We start from the raw sequence: 21953 nt of genomic DNA, 5'->3' as shown, positions 1-21953 counted from the left end.
CCCCCCTTCTCTTAGCCACTGAAACCATCAATTGGTATCAAAGCTTGGTCTCAAAGAGATCAAGCTTTGCAGCTTGGAGAAAAAGATCCAGATGGCTGAAAGCAGTGGCTCAAATCTGGTGTCCTACAACCTTACAGAAGGACAGTCAAGCAACAGACCACCTCTTTTCAATGGAAAAAACTACACCTATTGGAAGGAGAGAATGAAGATCTTTGTGCAAGCAGTAGACTACATACTATGGAAGATTATCCTGGAGGGTCCTCAATTTCCAACCTCCACAAGTGTAGAAGGAGTAGTTTCTCTCAAACCTGAAGTAGCCTGGACCGAAGATGATAGAAAGAAAGTAGAGTTAAATGCCAAAGCTGTGAATCTACTCAACTGTGCTATTAGCTTCGAGGAATACCGACGGGTATTACGATGCACAACGGCAAAGGAAATCTGGGACAAATTGCAAATCTTTCATGAAGGAACCACCATTGTGAAGAAGACTCGAACATATATGTTGAATAGAGAGTATGAAATATTTGCAATGATGGAAGGTGAATCCATTGATGAACTGTTTGAGAGATTCAACATCATCATTGTTAGCTTAGATGCTCTGGGAATTATGTATCCTGAATTTGTGCTTGTGAGGAGAGTGTTAAGATGTCTAACAAAAGAGTGGGAAACAAAAGCTTTAATTATTTCTGAGAGCAGTAGCCTTGATTCCATGACATGTGATGATTTGAGACGAAACCTTCTTGCTTTTGAAAACACTTATTTAAAAAAAGATTAAAAAAAAGGAATTGCTTTTTCTTCTGTGACTAACCCTCTGGATAATGAATCCAGTGATAACTCCTCTGAAAATGAATTTGTGTTGTTTGCCAAAAAATTTAGGAAAATGGTAAAGTTCAAAGGCAAAGGCAGCAGTGATAAACCCATATTTTATGATGTATATTGAGCTCAATTTAAGTGATTTGTTCAACCCTTCACCTACTTATTCATGTAAATTGCATAGTTTCACTTTCCCTTCCTTATTATGTGATATATGAGAAAATATGTCCTTTATGCTTTAAAATAATCAAATTTAATTATCCTTTATTACCATTCGATGCCGTAATTTGTGTGTTGAGTACTTTCAGGTTTTATAGGGTAGGAATGATTTAAAGGATGGAAAGGAAACATACAAAAATAGAAGGAAAGCACAAATTGGAGTTTCGGAGCAACTAGCAGTGACGCGTCCGCATGGACAACACGAACGCGTGGTTCGCACAAAAGAGAATCGACGCGAGCACATGGATGAGGCGAACGCGTGACTTGCGAAATACAACTGACGTGGGCGCATGACTGACGTGACCGCGTGGTAGAGCAACACTTCAGATGACACGACCGCGTGACCCACGCGAATGCGTGACGTGTGCGATCTGCAAAATTTGCAGATCTCGTTTCCAGCAATTTTTGGGCCCTTTTGGCCCAGATCCAAATCCAAGAGGCACAGATTAGAAGTTATGAAGTGGGAGAATGCATTCATACAGGGGATGACAATCAGATAGCGGAGAATTTTCACTTTTTATAGTTTTAGATGTAGTTTTTAGAGAGAGAGGTTCTCTCCTCCCTCTTAGGATTTAGGATTAGGATTCCTCTTAAAGGATTTAGAATTTCAACTCTTCATCAGGTTCAATATTCCTTTAACTTTATATTTCTCTTTTATTTTCAGATACTTTAATGCTTGTATTACTTATGTTGCCTATTTGGCTTATGAGCCATTCATGTTAGGATTTTCTTTATTTAATATAAATTGAGGTATTTCAGACTTATATATTATGGATGCTTTGGCTTTATCCAAATTATTTTCATTCGAGTAGATTTTCTTCCCTTTTGGCCTTGGTTGATTAATTGGTAACTCTTGAGTTGTCAAAATCATTGTTGACTGAAAATTGGAATTCTTCAAGAATTAACTCGAGTTCCAGTAACTCTAGCCTTTTCCAAGGAAAGACTAGGACCTGAGGAACCAAACTTATTCCATCCACTTGACTTACCTTCATAGTTAGAGGTTAACTTAGTGGGAGAAAAATTCAATTCTCATCACAATTGATAAGGATAATTGGGATAGGATTTCCAGTTTTCATACCTTGCCAAGAGTTTTATTAGTTATTAATTTATTAATTCTTGCAATCTATTTCTCTTGCTTAAAACCTTTTTCAAACCCAAACACTATTTTTCTATAACCAATAATAAATCATACTTCCCTATAATTCCTTGAGAAGACGACCCGAGGTTTGAATACTTCGGTTTATAAATTTATTGGGTTTTGTTACTTGTGACAACCAAAACATTTGTACGAAGGGATTTTCTGTTGGTTTAGAATCTATACTCACAATGCAACTATATTTTTACAAAATTCTTTACTGGCAAAAATCCTAACGTCAAAATGGCGCCGTTGCCGGGGAGTTGCAAACGTGTGCCTTATTATTGGTTATTGTAAATAATTTTTTTTTCTTTTACTTGTCTCTTTGTTTTTTCTCTTCCCTTCTTATTTCTGATAACTACTATGAATTCTCACCCCTCTCACTTTGAGTTTGGTTTTACTTTTGTTGAAAAGAATGGAAGCTATAACAGGACTATGTATCAAAGTCTAAGCAATCAAAGATGGATGGAACCAAGAGGATCTGATCACCCCTTTTGGCAACAACAACTTCCTAGATATCATGGACAAAGACCATTCAACAATGCATACCCAACTGATAGATTTGGTGGACCCCCTTGTAGCTACCAACAAGCCCCACCCTATACCCAGAGACCATCCTCTCAACATAGCTTCGAACCACCATACTCACAAGCTTCTTTTCACCATTCACTACCACATGATCCTTATCCACCCCAACGCCAATCCAATTACTCCCAAGAACTACCACTCCCCTACATACCATGTTCACATTTATCGAGCCAAGAATCACAGGTTTGCTTCAAAGAATCAGTAAACCAATTTAATGCAACCCTTCATCAACTGGAGCAAGCAATAAATCAATTATCTTCCAGACGTTCAGACACTTAACAGACTCCCATGGCTTCATGTGGGGAATCTAATGAAGAACGCAGCACGAAAAAGACACTAGAAGCTCCAGTGGACAGTATAGAGCATAACTTCGTACTGGAACAAATAGAGGAAGCTGTCATTGTAGAAGAAGAAGAGTTGGTTGAATATTTAGGAGATGCTGAACCACCACCTGAATCTAGAGTTGTGGAGAATTCTGTCAAGGACGCTACAATTGATGCTAAAGAGGATAGTGCACAACCCCCAAAGCAGGTATCTTATGGAGAACTAGACGGAATTAGCCAAGACACATGTTTCCTTGATGATGATGATCACAAGTCAAGTCCTCTTAGTAAGGAACTTACATCCGCAAGTGAATTCTTTGAGACAGAAGAATCTTCCCCAAGTGAATATGAAGATGATGCTGAGGTCGACTTCTCTCAACCTCCTATTTATGACTTAAGTGATGAGGAAGGTATCAATGACTTTGATCAAGACATGGTTGAAGTTGAAGAAATTTGCAAAGAAGTGGAGGAATTCACTGAAGACCACAAGGGGGTAGAGCTTGCAGAACCACTAGAAGCTACCACCCAACACAACCTTCAAGTGGGTAAAATCCTTGACCTTTCTCTTCAATTTTCCACTTGAATATGGTTTAGTTGAAACAGATGGCCAGCTTAGAGCTCTTTGCGGCTTTAAGAGCAAAAGGGAAATGACTCGCACTCAGAGCTGGTATGCAAGATTCAATGAGGCTTTGCACTTTAATTTAAGGTGCAAGAATTGGTGTTAAGCTCAATTGGAAGGATCTCGGAAGCTGTTTGGTCACTATAGTGAGAATTTAGACTACTCACCACCCGGCTGGAAAAATGTAGATCAAGACAAACACGGGTGTAAAAGCAAAGTTTGGGATCCTGGAATCTATTCTGCCATTCAACACCCCAGGAGCCTGGAAACCTGTTTGAAACTGCTCAAAGGCTTTACGTGCCTTGTTTGGAACCCCGGAGGATGCTGGCATTCCAAACACTGGTGGAGATTTCTGGATGAATTCAAGCACAAGCGACCATAGCAGGAAGCTCGTCAAATGTCCAACTTAAGGACTTTAACTAAAAGTGCTAGGTGGGAGACAATCCACCATGGTATGATCGTTCCCCCTCTATTTTGCTCTGTTTTTGAATTTTGTTTGAACCTGAATTTTTGCATAACATTCACTGCATTTTGCATTCTGCATACTGCATAAAAAAAAGAGAGAGCACGTGACGCGACAGCGTCACTGACGCGTCCGCATCACAAGTGCATTAAAAGAAAAGGAAAGTGAACAGAGAGTCACGCTGAAGCAAGGCTGGAGGCGTGCCTTTAACACAATTGCTCTACGTGACTGCGTGCCCCACGCGATCGCGTCAGTTGCAAAAAAGGCCTCCCACGCGTCCGCGTCACCCACGCGAACGTGTGATCTGGATATCGACGTGAAGATCCAACGCCCAGAAAGTTGGCTGGAATCGTGCGGCTATTGTGCGTGTAGCACCAAACAACCCACGCGTACGCGTCCCTGATGCGAACGCGTCACCTACATAACACCCACACCAAGCGAAAGTGTGAGCGACACGATCCGTCGCGCGGATATTATGACCCTCAAACTAAACAAAGAGTTGCGCTGAAACGACGCTGGAATCATACGTCTAGCACAAATATCAGCGACGTGTTCGCGTGCTTCACGCATCCGCGTCACCTATCCTACACCCAACCCATGCGATTGCACCATGTACCTAAGATGCGGAGAACGTTGCGTAGTCGCGCACTCCTTTCTCCCTCACCATTTCCATCTTCTTCTTCTCACCTCCACCACCGTCACAGCGGTGCCATCGCCGCCACCACACGGCCAACCGCCGTCCTTCACCATCAATCCTCTCTCTCCTCCACTCACTCCCCCCTCCTCCTTTCGGTCAAACAACCAACCACCGCAGTCACCTCTGCCCGTCGCCACCACCATCACTGCCGGCGACAGCACTCAGCGGCCCCTCCCTCTCTTTCCTCCATTTCACACTCTCCCATCACTCTCCTTCTATCACCACTGCCAGCTTCCCGTCACTCAGTCTCTCACTCTTCCGAGCACACCGCCGCTGCTCCGCCGTGACCGTCACCCTTCGCGGTGGCACTCCAACCAGTCCACTTACCATTCTAGCATTTTTTAGTTCACACACACTCATTAGGATTAGGATTAGTTAGTTTTAGAGAGAGAAGCTCTCACTTCTCTCTAGGATTAGGAATTAGGGTTAGATTAGGATCTCATAGTTCTAGGTTTAATTCAAGTCTCCTTCTACTTCTACCTTCAATCGATGATTGCTACACTTTATTTCTTCTTTCTATCCCTATTCTCTTGTTGTAATTTCTCTTATTTTGTTTCTAGGTTTTGTAATTGAGATACTCTTGTTCTCTTTATTTTCTTTTAATAATGCAATTTGAGGTAATTCATGATAATTGTAATTTCCTTGATTGTTGTTGTTAATTCTTTGCATTCAATTGTTGTTAGAATTCATTCTTGTTGTGATTTACTATACTTTTCTTTTGTACCTTCCAAGTGTTTGATAAAATGCTTGGAAGGATGTTAGAGTAGAATTTTATGTTCTTGGCTTGGGAAGGTAACTTAGGATTTCTTGAGTTACTAATGTCCAGAGATTTAGTAATTGCTTATTCATCATCATCATCATCATCATATCATGTTCTAATTCTCCCTCCTATGAATGTGTGTATAGTTGTTTCCATAAACAGGTACAGAAAGGTAATAACAACAAAAAACTCCCTTTAATGTGGTTCCTTTTTTTCAGATGCAAGGAAAAATAAAAAGATTGTTCTTTTTTCTGACGAGGGAAATTAATCAAGTAGTTAAGATGTGAAAAGCATTATAAACCACAATTCTAGCAGGACCCAACACATAATATAAGGATGTCCAAAGCATTCATTAGTTTCAATGAAGTGCTGATAATAGTTCTCACAACAGCAGTGACATGCGTAGCTAACAAGAAAGACATTCCAAAACCTACATGTGCACTTGCATGCTAATGCTCCCTTGACATAGTTAAGCCAATTTAGATGACCATCATGGATGTTGAAACTATATTGGGATAACAAAAAAATGGACATCTAAATCGGCGCTAATATTGTTCACGGACCATGCTAGCATAGAGTGCACTAAGAACATTAACCTTATACTAATACGTGACAGTAACCAAAATATTAAACATTCATAATACTAAGACATAAGTAGGTTCCTAAGGCATGTATATAACAACCATATGTGCTCATGGCAAGATTTGTCTTGCAGTCCTTCGAGAATTCCAGTCAACCAGGGACTGCTCCGAAAATTCATCTCGCATTTCATTGAAGTGCTCCGTAGCCAATGCAAGTGCAGTGTCCATCCTTATCTTGTCAGATATACAGTCAATGTTGTTCTGAAAAGGTGAGTGACAAATAAAAGATAATGTTATAGTTACTTATGCCATCTCTATTAGGCTTGGATAATGTGACAACAGAAAAAGTTAAGGGAAGAAAACCTTTCGCTGCCTGGTGCACGAAATTGCAATCACACTTTTGCAATCTGCACAACTAACCAGCAAGTGCACTGGGTCGTCCAAGTAATACCTTACGTGAGTAAGGGTCGATCCCACAGAGATTGTTGGCTTGAAGTAAGCTATGATTATCTTGTAATTCTTAGTCAGGATATAATATCAATAATAAAGTTTTTAGTTTTAATTGCAAAAAGTGAAAGTGTTTGGAATAAGTAATTGTTACGCAATAATGGAGAATATGTTGGAGTTTTGGAGATGCTTTGTCTTTTGAATTCCTGTAACATAATGCCTCCTTACTTTCAAAAGTGCAAAGTTCCTTCCATGGCAAGTTGTATGTAGGGCGTCACCATTGTCAATGGCTACTTCCCATCCTCTCAGTGAAAATGGTCCAAATGCTCTGTCACAGCACGGCTAATCATCTGTTGGTTCTCGATCATGTCGGAATAAGATTCATTGATCCTTTTGCATCTGTCACTATGCCCAACAATCGCGAGTTTGAAGCTCGTCACAGCCATTCAATCCTTGAATCTTACTCGAAATACCACAGACAAGGTTTAGACTTTCCGGATTCTCATGAATGCCGCCATCAATTATAGCTTATACCACGAAGATTCTGATTAAGGAATCTTAGAGATACTCATTCAATCTGATGTAGAATGGAGGTGGTTGCCAAGCACACGTTCATGGATTGAGGAAGGTGATGAGTGTCACGGATCATCACCTTCTTCATAGTGAAGCGCAAATGAACATCTTATATAGGAACAAGCATGTTTGAATGAAAAACAGAAATAATTCATTGAGACGCTGCAGAGCTCCTCACCCCCAACAATGGAGTTTAGAGACTCATGCCGTCAAAGAGTATAAAATTCAGATCTAAAATGTCATGAGATACAAAATAAGTCTCTAAAAGTTGTTTAAATACTAAACTAGTAACCTAGGTTTACAAAAAATGAGTAAACTAAGATGGATAGTGCAGAAATCCACTTCTGGGGCCCACTTGGTGTGTGTTGGCACTGAGACTTAAGTTTCTCACGTGCCTGGGCTGTTTCTAGAGTTGAACGCCAGGTTGTAACCTATTTCTAGCGCTGAATCGCCAGGCTGCAACATGGAACTGGCGTTGAACGCCAGTTTACGTTGTCTATTGTCGCGCAAAGTATGGACAATTATATATTGCTGGAAAACCCTGGATGTCTACTTTCCAACCCAATTGAGATTGCGCCAATTGGATTTCTGTAGCTCCAAAAAATCCATTCCGAGTGTAGAGAGGTCAGCATCCAACAGCATCAGCAGTCCTTTTTCAGCCTAAATCAGATTTTTGCTCAGCTCCCTCAATTTCAGCCAGAAAATACCTGAAATCATAGAAAAACACACAAAATCATAGTAAAGTCCAAAAATATGATTTTTGCTTAAAAACTAATAAAAATCTACTAAAAACTAACTAAAACATACTAAAATCTATATGAAATTACCCCCAAAAAGTGTATAAAATATCCGCTCATCACAACACCAAAATTAAACTGTTGCTTGTCCTCAAGCAACTAGATAAATAAAATAGGATAAAAAGAAATCAAGAAGTAATAATATCTCAGAGTTTTAAGTGAAGCTCAGATTCTAATTAGATGAGCGGGACTAGTGGCTTTTTGCTTCCAAACAGTTTTGGCATCTCACTTTATCCTTTGAAATTCAGAATGATTGGCATCCATAAGAACTCAGAATTCAGATAGTATTATTGATTCTCCTAGTTTAGTATGTTGATTCTTGAACACAGCTACTTCATGAGTCTTGGCCGTGGCCCTAAGCATTTTGTTTTCCAGTATTACCACCAGATACATAAATGCCACAGACACATAATTGGGTGAACCTTTTCAGATTGTGACTTAGCTTTGCTAAAGTCCCCAATTAGAGGTGTCCAGAGTTCTTAAGCACACTCTTTCTGCTTTGGATCACGACTTTAACCACTCAGTCTCAAGCTTTTCACTTGGACCTGCATGCCACAAGCACATGGTTAAGGACAGCTTGATTTAGCCGCTTAGGCCTGGATTTATTTCCTTGGGCCCTCCTATCCATTAATGCTCAAATTCTTGGATCCTTTTTACCCTTGCCTTTTGGTTTTAAGGGTTATTGGCTTTTTCTTTTTCTTTATCAAATGATTCCTTGTAAATTTTTTTTTCACTGCTTTTTCTTGCTTCAAGAATCAATTTCATGATTTTTCAGATCAGCAATAATATTTCTCTTGTTCATCATTCTTTTAGGAGCCAACAATTTTAACATTCATAAAATTCAAGATAAAAAATATGCACTATTCAAGCATTCATTCAGAAGACAAAAAGTATTAACACCACATATAATTAAATAGAATTTTTCTTATTAAATATTTGAAAAATATAAATTGCCTCTTTATTCTAAAAATCTACTATTTTATTCATGTTTGATGATGATGAGAAAAATAAATTATAGCTTAATTGAAAATAAAATCAAAATAGATATACTAATTACTACTACTTATATATAACTTCTAAGGTAAATTTCTATAATAACAACTATCACAGAGTTAAAGCTAAAATTAGAACTCAACAACCTTTATTTTGGGAAGTGGATGTTCCTTTAGTCTGTGGGGTGCTTGGTCCTTCAAGAGATCATTTCTGGCACTTCAGTTCCTTCAAGTCATGCCCTTGCTCTTCTTGTTCCCTAAGCAATTTGCAAAGCATGATATTTTGATTATTCTATTCCTCCTTTATTTGGTCCATAGCTTCTTGCAACTTGGTAACAGATGCTTCAAGATGTTCCCAATATTCAAATTGAGGGATTTTTGGGAGAAATTCCTGTGCTCTCCTCTTGATGGGGTCATCCTGTACTTGTTATTTTTCCATTGATATTTTGGTAATTGGTTGCTCAACTGAGATATACTCAGTTATTCCCATCCTCACTCCAGCATCTTTGCAGAGCATAGAAATTAAGCTTGGATAAGCCAACTTGGAATCTTTGGAGTTCTTGTTTGCAATTATGTAAAGTTCACATGAAATCAGTTGATGAACTTTAACTTCTTTTCTCAACATAATGCAATGGATCATCACTGCTCTTTTAACAGTAACTTCAGAATGGTTGCTAGTGGGCAATATAGAACGCCCAATGAAGTTCAGCCAGCCTCTGGCGACTAGTTTGAGATCTTCTCTCTTGAGTTAATTTGGGACGCCCTTGGTGATGGTGGTCCACCTGGCTCCAGGGATGCATATATCCTCTAGAATCTTGTCCAAGCCCTTGTTTGTTCTCATCATTCTCCTATTAAAGGAGTCTGGGTCATCTTTCAGCTGAGGTAGCATAAAGATCTCCCTGATTTTGTTAGGGTAGTTGTGAACAATCTTTCCTCTGACCAAGGTCCGATAGTCATAGAGGACAGTTCCAGATATTCTCTGCCTGTTTGTTTGCCACGGATTAGCGTAGAACTCCTGAACCATGTTCCTTCCCACTTTTGTTTCAGGATTAGCTAGGATTTCCCAGTTCCTGTTTCGAATTTGCTCTTGGATCTCCAGATATTCATCTTCTTTCAGATCGAATTTGACCTCCGAGATCACTGACCTTAGACCCATTATTTTGTAGTAGTGGTCTGAATGTTCTTTGGTTAAGAACTTCCCTTGATTCCAAAGTGGTTTTGGAATACTCTCTTTCTTACCTCTTGGAGCGGGTTGTTTTCCTTTGGGAGCCATGATCTTAGTGGGTATGGTTTAGTGATCACGGATAAACACACCAAACTTAGAGGTTTGCTTGTCCTCAAGCAAAAGAAAAGAAAGGAGAGGGATAGAAGGAGAGCTAGTGTCGAATGGTGGATGAGAGGAGGGAGACCGAATGTGGATTTAAAAGGGAGGGGGTGGGTTTTCGAAAATTTTGAGAAAAGATAAGATAGAAGATATGATTTATAAAAGATAAATATGATAAGAAAAAGATATAATTTAAAATTAAAAAGTTGTGAATGATATTTGGAAAAGATAAATCTGAATTTTTATTTTGAAAAAGATTTTAAAAGATAATTGAGTTTTGAAAATTTTGAAAAAGAGTTGGATTGGATTGAAAAAAGATTTGTGTTTATCAATTAAGATACATTTGATATTTTTGAAAAAGGGATTTTAGAAATTAGGATTAAAATTTTTGGAATTGAAGGATGAGATTTTGGAACATGTTTATGCAAGAAATCATGAATTGAAACATAAAAAAATTAAAAAATTGTGAAGTAAAGACGAATTTACCTCCTCCCCACCATCCTGGCGTTAAACGCCCAAATTCTGCATGTTTTGGGCGTTTAACGCCCATGTGCAGCTTCTCCTGGGCATTCAATGCCCAGCTGTTGCTTCTTTCTGGTGTTGAACGCCACGAACTCCTTTGTCACTGGGCTTTTTTCTGAACGCCCAGGATGCTGTAAATCTGGCGTTAAACGCCCAGAAGGTGCTTCTTTCTGGCGTTTAACGACCAGATGGCTATCCTTACTGGCGTTGAACACCCAGTGGATGCTTCTTTTGGGCGTTCAACGCCCAAAACAGCTTTTACTGGCTTTTTCGCACCAGTGAGCTTCCTTTTTGCTGTTTTATCCTGCGACTCCTTCTATAACTCTGTGAACTCAAGCAATTGTTATTTTACCTTGAAGATAATTGACATATACCTTTAAAAATCAATTAATTAACAAATAAACTTTCTGAATGGTTGGGTTGCCTCCCAGCAAGCGCTTCTTTATTGTCTTTAGCTGGACTATCACTGAGCTTTAATCCAGTCTCAGTTTTGAGCATTCCTGCTCAAAATTTTCTTCAAGATAATGTTTGACTCTCTGTCCATTAACAAAGAACTTTTTGTTAGAATCATTATCCTGAAGCTCTACATATCCATATGGTGACATACTTGTAATTACATATAGTCCTCTCCACCAGGATTTCAATTTCCCGGGGAATAATCTGAGCCTGGAATTAAATAGCAGAACTTTCTGCCCTGGCTCAAAGACTCTGGATGATAGTTTCTTATCATGCCATCTTTTTGCTTTCTCCTTGTAAATTTTTTCATTTTCGAAAGTATTGAGTCTGAATTCCTCTAGCTCATTTAACTGGAGCAAACATTTTTCTCCAGCTAACTTGGCATTAAGGCTTAGGAATCTGGTTGCCCAGTAGGCCTTATGTTCCAATTCCACTACAAGTGACAAGCCTTTTCCATACACAAGCTGGTTTGGAGAGGTCCCTATAGGAGTCTTGAATGCTGTTCTGTATGCCCACAGAGCATCATCCAAGCTTCTTGCCCAATCCCTTCTACGGTTAATCACAGTCCGTTCTAGGATTCTTTTAAGTTCTCTGTTAGAGACTTCAGCTTGTCCATTTGTCTATGGATGATATGGAGTGGCTACCCTGTGGCTAACTCCATATCGAACCAAAGCAGAGTAAAGCTGTTTATTGCAGAAATGAGTGCCCCCATCACTGATTAATACTCTAGGGATACCAAATCTGCTGAAGATGTGTTTCTAGAGGAATTTTAGCACTGTCTTAGTATTATTAATGGGTGTTGCAATAGCTTCCACCCATTTGGATACATAATCCACTGCCACCAGAATATAAGTGTTTGAGTATGATGGTGGGAAAGGCCTCATGAAGTCAATACCCCATATATCAAACAATTCAATCTCCAAGATCCCTTGTTGAGGCATGGCATAACTATGAGGTAGGTTACCAGATCTTTGGCAACTATCACAATTAAGTACAAACACTTGGGAATCTTTATAGAGAGTGGGCCAGTAGAAGCTACACTGGAGGACTCTTGTGGCTGTTCGCTCACTTCCAAAATGTCCTCTATACTGTGATCCATGGCAGTGCCAGAGGATCTTCTGTGCTTCTTCTTTAGGCACACATCTACGGATTACTCCGTCTGCACATCTCTTGAAGAGATATGGTTCATCCCAAAGATAGTACTTTGCATCCATGATTAATTTCTTAGATTGTTGCCTACTGTACTCTTTGGGTATGAATCTCATTGCCTTGTAGTTTGCAATGTCTGCAAACCATGGCACTTCCTGGATGGCAAAGAGTTGTTCATCCGGAAAGTTTTCAGAGATCTCAGTAAGAGGGAGGGACGCCCCTTCTACTGGTTCTATTCAGGACAGGTGATCTGCTACTTGGTTCTTTGTCCCTTTTCTGTCTCTTATTTCTATATCAAACTCTTGTAGAAGCAACACCCATCTGATGAGTCTGGGTTTTGAATCCTACTTTGTGAGTAGATATTTAAGAGCAGCATAGTCAGTGTACACAATCATTTTTCATCATACTAAATAAGATCTAAATTTGTCAATGGCATAAACCACTACAAGTAACTCTTTTTCTGTGGTTGTGTAGTTCTTCTGTGCATCATTTAAAACACGACTGGAATAGTAAATGACGTGCAGAAGCTTGTCATGCCTTTGTCCCAACACTGCACTAATGGCATGGTCACTAGCATCACACATTAGTTCAAAAGGCAATGTCCAGTCTAGTGCAGAGATGACTGGTGCTGTGACCAGCTTAGCTTTCAGAGTCTCAAATGCCTACAGACACTCCTTATCAAAGATAAATGGCGTGTCAGCAGCTAGCAGATTACTTAGAGGTTTGGCGATTTTTGAAAAATCCTTTATAAACCTCCTATAGAATCCTGCATGCCCCAGAAAGCTTCTGATGCCTTAACATTGGTTGGTGGTGGTAATTTTTCAATCACCTCTACCTTAGCTAGATCCACCTCTATTCCCTTATTCGAAATTTTGTGTCCAAGGACAATTCCTTCAGTCACCATAAAGTGACATTTCTCCCAGTTTAAAACTAGGTTAGTCTCTTGGCACCTCTTTAGAACAAGTGCTAGATGGTTAAGACAGGAGTTGAATAAGTCTCCAAATACTGAAAAGTCATCCATGAAGACTTCCAGAAATTTTTCCATCATATCAGAAAAAATTGAGAGCATGCACCTTTGAAAGGTTGCAGGTGCATTGCATAGGCCAAATGGCATCCTTCTGTATGCAAATACTCCAGATGGACATGTGAATGCTATTTTCTCTTGATCCTGTAGATCTACTGCAATTTGATTATAATCTGAATATCCATCCAGGAAGCAGTAGTATTTATGACCTGCTAGTCTTTCTAGCATCTGATCTATGAATGGTAAAGGAAAATGATCCTTCCTAGTAGCTGTATTGAGCCTTCTGTAATCAATATACATGCGCCACCCTATGACTGTTCTTATAGGAACCAGTTCATTTTTTTCATTATGAACCACTGTCATGCCACCCTTTTTAGGGACGACTTGGACAAGGCTTACCTAGGGGCTATCAGAAATAGGATAAATAATCCCAGCCTCTAGTAATTTAGTGACCTCCTTTTGCACCACCTCCTTCATGGCTGGATTCAGCCGCCTTTGTGGTTGAACCACTGGCTTAGCGTCACCCTCCAATAGGATCTTGTGCATGTATCTGGCTGGGCTAATGCCCTTAAGATCACTGATGGACCACCCAAGTGCTATCTTGTGTGTCCTTAGCACTTGAATTAGTGCTTCCTCTTCCTGTGGCTCTAAGGTAGAGCTTATGATTACAAGGAAGGTATGACCTTCTCCCAGAAATGTATATTTCAGGGATGGTGGTAATGGTTTGAGCTCGGGCTTAGGAGGTTTCTCCTCTTCCTGAGGGATTTTAAGAGGTTCTATTATTCTCTCTAATTCCTCCAGATCAAGCTAAACATCTTTAAAGATATCCTATAGCTCTGATTCGAGACTCTCAGTCATATTGACCTCTTTTACCAGAGAGCCAATAATATCAATGCTCATGCAATCATTTGGGGTTCTGGATGCTGCATAGCTTTGACAACATTCAACTTGAACTCATCTTCATTGACTCTCAGGGTTACTTCCCCTTTTTGGATGTCAATAAGGGTTCGGCCAGTTGCTAGGAAAGGTCTTCCTAGAATGAGAGTTGCACTCTTGTGCTCCTCCATTTCCAGCACCATAAAGTCAGTAGAAAAGGCAAATGGCCCAACCTTGACAATCATGTCTTCAATCACGCCTGATGGGTATTTAATGGAGCCATCAGCAAGCTGAAGACATATCCGGGTTGGTTTGACTTCTTCAGTCAAACCAAGCTTTTTAATAGTAGATGCAGGTATTAGGTTGATACTTACCCCAAGATCACATAGAGCTTACTTGGTACAAGTACCCTCTAATGTGCATGGTATCATAAAGCTTCCGGGATCTTTAAGCTTCTCAGGTAAGCTTTTCAAAATAATTGCACTGCATTCTTCAGTGAGGTAAACTTTTTCAGTTTCCCTCCAATCCTTCTTATGACTTAAGATCTCTTTCATGAACTTAGCATAAGATGGTATTTGCTCAAGTGCCTCTACAAACGGAATCTTTATTTCAAGAGTCCTGAGATAGTCTGCAAAGTGGGCAAATTGCTTATCCTGTTCCGCTTGGCAGAGTTTCTGAGGATAATGCATTTTGGCTTTGTATTCATCAACCTTAGTTGCTGTAGGTTTATTGCCTACAGATGTGGGTTGAGAAGCCTTTTTTTAGAGGGGTTGCTATCAACACTTGCATGTGTTTGATCCTCCACTGGCATTTGAATGCTAGGGGTGGAAGTTGGAGTGGCGTTAGACGCCAACTCCTTACTTGTTTCTAGCGTCTGAACGCCAGAACTGTGCTCCATTTGGGCGTTCAACGCCAAATCCTTGCTTGTTTCTGGCGTTGAACGCCAGGACTGAGCATGGTTTGGGCATTCAGCGCTAGCTTTTCACCCATTCTCTGGTGTTTGAGTGCCAGAATCATTCCTCTCTGGGCTCTTACTGTCCTCAGATGGATTTTGGGTAGTTTACTCATTTCTTTGCTTCCTACTACCTTGAAGTGAGGTATTTAATATTTTCTCACTTCTTAATTGAACTGCTTGGCACTCTTCTGTTATTTGTTTTGATAACTGATGTTCTGTATGCTTCAACTGTACTTCTATATTCATATTAGCCATTCTTGTTTCTTGTAATATCTCCTTGAATTCGACTAATTGTTTTGTTAGAAAGTCTAATTGCTGATTGAATTCAGTAGCTTGATCTGCAGGACTGAGTTCAGCAGTTACTGTTTTAGCCTCTTCATTGATGGAAGATTCACTGTTTAGGTACATATACTAATTTCTGGCAACTGTATCAATAAGCTCTTGAGCTTCTTCTATTGTCTTTCTCATGTGTATAGATCCACCAGCTGAGTGGTCTAGAGAAATCTGAGCTCTTTCTGTAAGCCCATAATAGAAGATGTCTAACTGTACCCACTCTAAAAATATTTCAGAGGGGCATTTTCTTAGCATCTCTCTGTATCTCTCCCAAGCATCATAAAGAGATTCATTATCTCCTTGTTTGAAGCCTTGGATGCTCAGCCTTAGCTGTGTCATCCGTTTTGGAGGAAAATAGTGATTCAGGAATTTTTCTGACAGCTGTTTCCATGTCTTTATGCTGTCCTTAGGTTGGTTATTTAACCACCTTTTAGCTTGGTCTTTTACAGCAAATGGAAACAGTAACAATCTGTAGACATCCTGATCTACTTCCTTATCATGTGCTGTGTCAGCAATTTGTAAAAACTGTGCCAGAAACTCTATAGGTTCTTCCTGTGGAAGACCGGAATACTGGCAACTTTGCGCACCATGATAATGAGCTGAGGATTCAACTCAAATCTACTAACTCCAATGGAGGGTATACATATACTACTCCCATATGAGGCAATAGAGGGGTTAGCATATGACCCCAAAGTCCTTCTGGATTGTTCATGCCCACTTAAGTCCATGATGGAGAAAGGGAGATGACGTGGATTTATTTTATTTATTTTATTATAAAAAATGATTTTCGAAATGATAAAATAAAATAAAATAAAAACCAAAATAAAAATAGAATAAAAAATTAAAATTAAAAAATAATAAAAATTTGAAAATATTTTATGAAGATTTTTGAAAAAGTGAGGAGAGAGAAAGTGGTTAGGATATTTTTGAAAAAGACATAAAAATATTTTTTTAAAAAAATCTTAAAAGGATAAGATTTGAAGAATTTTTAAATTGAAATCTGAATTTTTATAAAAAAATTCGAAAATATAGCTTAAAAATAGTTAGAAAAGATATTTTTTTTGAATTTTAAATTTTATGATGAAAGAGAAAAACACACAAAAGACACAAGACTTAAAATTTTTAGATCTAATGCTCCTTGCTTTCGAAAATTTTGGAGGGAAAATACCAAGGAACACCAACTTAAAAATTTTAAGATCAAAACACAAAGAAGACTCAAGAACACTTTGAAGATTCACAAGAACAACAAGAACAAAAGAAAGAACACCAAACTTAATTTTTAGAAAACTTCAATAAAATTTTTGAAAATTATAAAAAGATTAACAAGAAAACACCAAACTTAAAGTTTGGCACAAGATTCAATCAAAGAAAAATTATTTTTGAAAAAGATTTTAAAAAGAAGATACCCAATTACCAAGAACATAAACCAACGCTCTAGCCAATTGAGCTGTAAATGTAACACTTGTTTTAAAGAGGTATTTTTTTTTGAAAACTATTGTTTTGAAAAAGCAAGAAAAATAAACAAGAACAACTTGAAGATCAAGGAAGAATAAAGAACACAAATTAAAAAATTTAAAGGAAAATATAAAATATGCAATTAACACCAAACTTAAAATATAAAACTAAACTCACGGAAAAATTAAAAATTAATAAGAAAAAATAATATTTTTGAAAAAAAAATTTTGAAAAGAAAATAAAGGACTCAGATTTAATGACTCTATAGCAACAAAAATAAATTATTCCTAATCTAAGCAACAAAATAAACCTTTAGTTGTTCAAACTCGAACAATCCCCGGCAACAGCGCCAAAAACTTGGTGCACAAAATTGCAATCACACTTTTGCAATCTGCTCAACTAACCAGCAAGTACACTGGGTCATCCAAGTAATACCTTACGTGAGTAAGGTTCGATCCCACGGAGATTGTTGGTTTGAAGCAAGCTACGATTATCTTGTAATTCTTAGTCAGGATATAATATCAATAATAAAGTTTTTAATTTTAATTGCAAAAAGTGAAAGTGTTTGGAATAAGTAATTGTTACGCAATAATGGAGAATATGTTGGAGTTTTGGAGATGCTTTGTCTTCTGAATTCCTGTAATATAATGCTTCCTCACTTTCAAAAGTGCAAAGTTCCTTCCATGGCAAGCTGTATGTAGGGAGTCACCGTTGTCAATGGCTACTTCCCATCCTCTCAGTGAAAATGGTCCAAATGCTCTGTCACTGCACGGCTAATCATCTGTTGGTTCTCGATCATGTCGGAATAAGATCCATTGATCCTTTTGCGTCTGTCACTACGCCCAACAATCGCGAGTTTGAAGCTCATCACAGCCATTCAATCCTTGAATCCTACTCGGAATACCACAGACAAGGTTTAGACTTTCTGGATTCTCATGAATGCTGCCATCAATCCTAGCTTATACCACGAATATTCTGATTAAGGAATCTTAGAGATACTCATTCAATCTGATATAGAACGGAGGTGGTTGTTAGGCACACGTTCATGGATTGAGGAAGGTGATGAGTGTCACGGATTGTCACCTTCTTTATAGTGAAGCGCGAATAAACATCCTAGATAGGAACAAGCATGTTTGAATGGAAAACAGAAATAATTGCATTAATTCATCGAGATGCTGCAGAGCTCCTCACCCCCAACAATGGAGTTTAGAGACTCATGCCGTCAAAAAGTATAAAATTCAGATCTAAAATGTCACGAGATACAAAATAAGTCTCTAAAAGTTATTTAAATACTAAACTAGTAACCTAGGTTTACAAAAAATGAGTAAACTAAGATGGATAGTGCAGAAATCCACTTCTGGGGCCCACTTGGTGTGTGCTGGGGCTGAGACTTAATCTTCTCACGTGCCTGGGCTGTTTCTGGAGTTGAACGCCAGGTTGTAACCTGTTTTTGGCGCTGAATCACCAGACTGCAACATGGAACTGGCATTGAACGCTAGTTTACGTCGTCTATCTTCGTGCAAAGTATGTACTATTATATATTACTAAAAAGTCCTAGATTTCTACTTCCCAACCCAATTGAGAGCACGCCAATTAGACTCCTGTAGCTCCAAAAAATCCATTCCGAGTGCAGAGAGGTCAGAATCAAACAACATCAGGAGTCCTTTTTCAGCCTAAATCAGATTTTTGCTCAGCTCCCTCAATTTCAGCCAGAAAATACCTGAAATCACAAAAAAAAAACACAAACTCATAGTAAAGTCCAGAAATATGATTTTTGCTTAAAAACTAATAAAAATCTACTAAAAACTAACTAAAACATACTAAAATCTATATGAAATTACCCCCAAAAAGTGTATAACATATCCGCTCATCACTGCTCAACAGGGTTCAGAGTAAACAGCTGCTCCATTTAGAGCCAGAGAAGCATCCACAGTTTGTCATAGTAGCTGCATGGATAATCAAATTATAGAGCCCATCATGATTTAATGAAGATAATATTATCAAAAAACTAGCAACTGTCAAAATACCCTACCAGTTGTTCATATTTGGAATCCCGAGAACAAAATTTGGGTGCCATTCAGCCAGAGGAGGTCTGCCGCCCAAAACGTTCAGGTCAGGGTACAAGACCTTCATGACCTTATCTAGTGCCCTTGCCTTTAGATAAACCATAGAAGAGGACCATGAAAAATGTTGTTCTGTTAATAATGGCAGAATAGAGACACTCGATTGCATAAATGCATATTGATTTGCTTCAATTTGAGGACTATAAGGAGATTATGTCAACTTATATCATGACACAAATGACTCTTATGACTCTCTTATTGTATATAGATAGCTGAGAATTCCCATGAATGGTTATTGGTTTATGGCTAATCATAAAGGTGAGGAACTCACAAGATATTGGAAGACAAATTAAGGATCAATTTATTTGATGTGTGAAGAATGATTATTTATAGAAAGATAACAACACTACTATGCAGAAAAAGGTGCATGTTACTGTTGAACTATGCTTTTTGGTAGTCTATGAAACTATTGACATAGTTTCATTAGCATATGCTTCTAGTTGGCAAACATTCAATGCACTAATGCACTATAAATCAGGTTGAGCAAAACCCACCACAGTAGGAGTTAACGCAACAACTAATTATAATGAAATAAACTTAATTTTCTTAGTTATCTTTTTTATCTGTGGTTAATAATTTGAAAATCAATAGTGTTCATTTATGTATAATAAAAGGAAATAATTACCACCAAGTAGCTCAGAAGGGGTCAAACTTACCACCTCTGAAGCAGCATGAACCCTCCTTATATGGGTTTCAAGTGTTGGAAAACTATCAAACAACCATATTTTTTCCATTTTGGATGTCCACTGTCATAAGATAGTAGTGGCTTTCTTTTGACGGTATCATCACATCTTTCATTTGAACATAAATCTGAATAATATACAAGACAATCATGTGAGAACATATCAGCATGTTAGAAACATAAAAATCAATGAAAGGGATACAAGGTGAACTTACATATTTCAGAGCAGTTGGTTTGGAAAAGTAATCATCGGCATAATACGTGATAACATGCTCGTCGTCGATCTCCGGGTCTAGTATGAAGTCCTGCAAGGAAGGAGCAAAGCGAATTTTATTTATTTGTGTCCCAAATGTGAATGTTAGTTAGGTTTTTAAATAGGATAACTACTTACTGAGAAAATGACTGGGAGGGACCAAATAGTGCATTCATGGAGTTGAGCTTGTGTCCATGCAATTTTATAAGACATGAGCTCCATGACAAACTCCAATAGATCATTCCCTGGCTAAAGACAAGAGAATGCTTCACAGTCCATAGTATGAGTTCCTCTCTTGAAAAGAACCTCATTCAAACTCAATGAAGCACCAAATAAATAGGCCGCTGCCTGAGCCTCCTCAAGGCTATAACGCATTGCCTGCGTAATCTTGAAGTTCAAACGGATAAATTGTTAAGACATGAAATAGGTTGTTAGAGTTTAGATAATGGCAAAAGATAAGCACCTAATAGTCCATAGACAATTCTTCTTACTGGAGGAAAGGTAACCACCACAGTAGTGCAGCTCAACTTCAGTAGTGGTTCTCGCATTGGCTTGCACATCTTACCACTCCTCTTCATATCCTCTAGAGAGCGTTGAGCAATCTTTGCAATATTCGAAAGTTTTGGTGTTCCAAGCACGGAAGGTGCACCGCATGCAACATTCTCACCAAGTCTACCCTAAACAAGTTCAAATAAAAAAATAACCTCTACATTAACAACAACAAATGAGTTTCAAACAGGTTCATGGGAAATACAGTAAACATAATTACCCTGACTTTACCCCTCATTTGCAGAGGGATATAGGAGGAGTGGACCGGGGCAGCTGCTATGGCACCTGAAGAGGAACCTCCAGCACCGGATGTGTTGAACATGCGGGTCTGTTCTTGATGGATAATAGAGCCCAATATAAGAGTGTCCTCATTCCAGTTGCCAAGGATCCCAGAGTGTAGCAAGGGTTCCATAGAGGGCACGGTGTCACCCGCAGGTTGGCCATCTGGTTTTTCGGGGATGTAAACCTCCTTCTCATCTCTTGCAACTGGAATGGTTATGTTCTTGCCACCGCCGACGTCATCATCGTCAACAACAATGACATCAGATGCGGCGTTGAGAGAGTTGCTAGGTTGTCCATCTTTCTGCCCAAAAGTTTTCAACGCTTGGTCAACCGAAGTGATGGCTCTTTTCAGGTCGCCGGCAATAGCTCCAACCTGCTCGGCTCCCTGCTCGAAAGTCTATTTTTGAGGAACAAAATAAAATTTTGGTAAGTTATTTAGAGACTCATGCCGTCAAAAAGTATAAAATTCAGATCTAAAATGTCACGAGATATAAAATAAGTCTCTAAAAGTTATTTAAATACTAAACTAGTAACCTAGGTTTACAAAAAATGAGTAAACTAAGATGGATAGTGTAGAAATCCACTTCTGGGGCCCACTTGGTGTGTGCTGGGGCTGAGACTTAATCTTCTCACGTGCCTGGGCTGTTTTTGGAGTTGAACGCCAGGTTGTAACCTGTTTTTGGCGCTGAATCGCCAGACTGCAATATGGAACTGGCATTGAACGCTAGTTTACGTCGTCTATCTTCGTGCAAAGTATGTACTATTATATATTACTAAAAAGTCCTGGATGTCTACTTTCCAACCCAATTGAGAGCGCGCCAATTAGACTGTTGTAGCTCCAAAAAATCCACTCCGAGTGCAGAGAGGTCAGAATCCAACAGCATCAGCAGTCCTTTTTTAGCCTAAATCAGATTTTCGCTCAACTCCCTCAATTTCAGCCAGAAAATACCTGAAATCACAAAA

This window comes from Arachis hypogaea, chromosome 9 (assembly GCF_003086295.3).
Source record: "Arachis hypogaea cultivar Tifrunner chromosome 9, arahy.Tifrunner.gnm2.J5K5, whole genome shotgun sequence".
NCBI classification, from domain to species: Eukaryota; Viridiplantae; Streptophyta; class Magnoliopsida; order Fabales; family Fabaceae; genus Arachis; species Arachis hypogaea.
Note: the sequence above shows the minus strand (reverse complement) of the source record.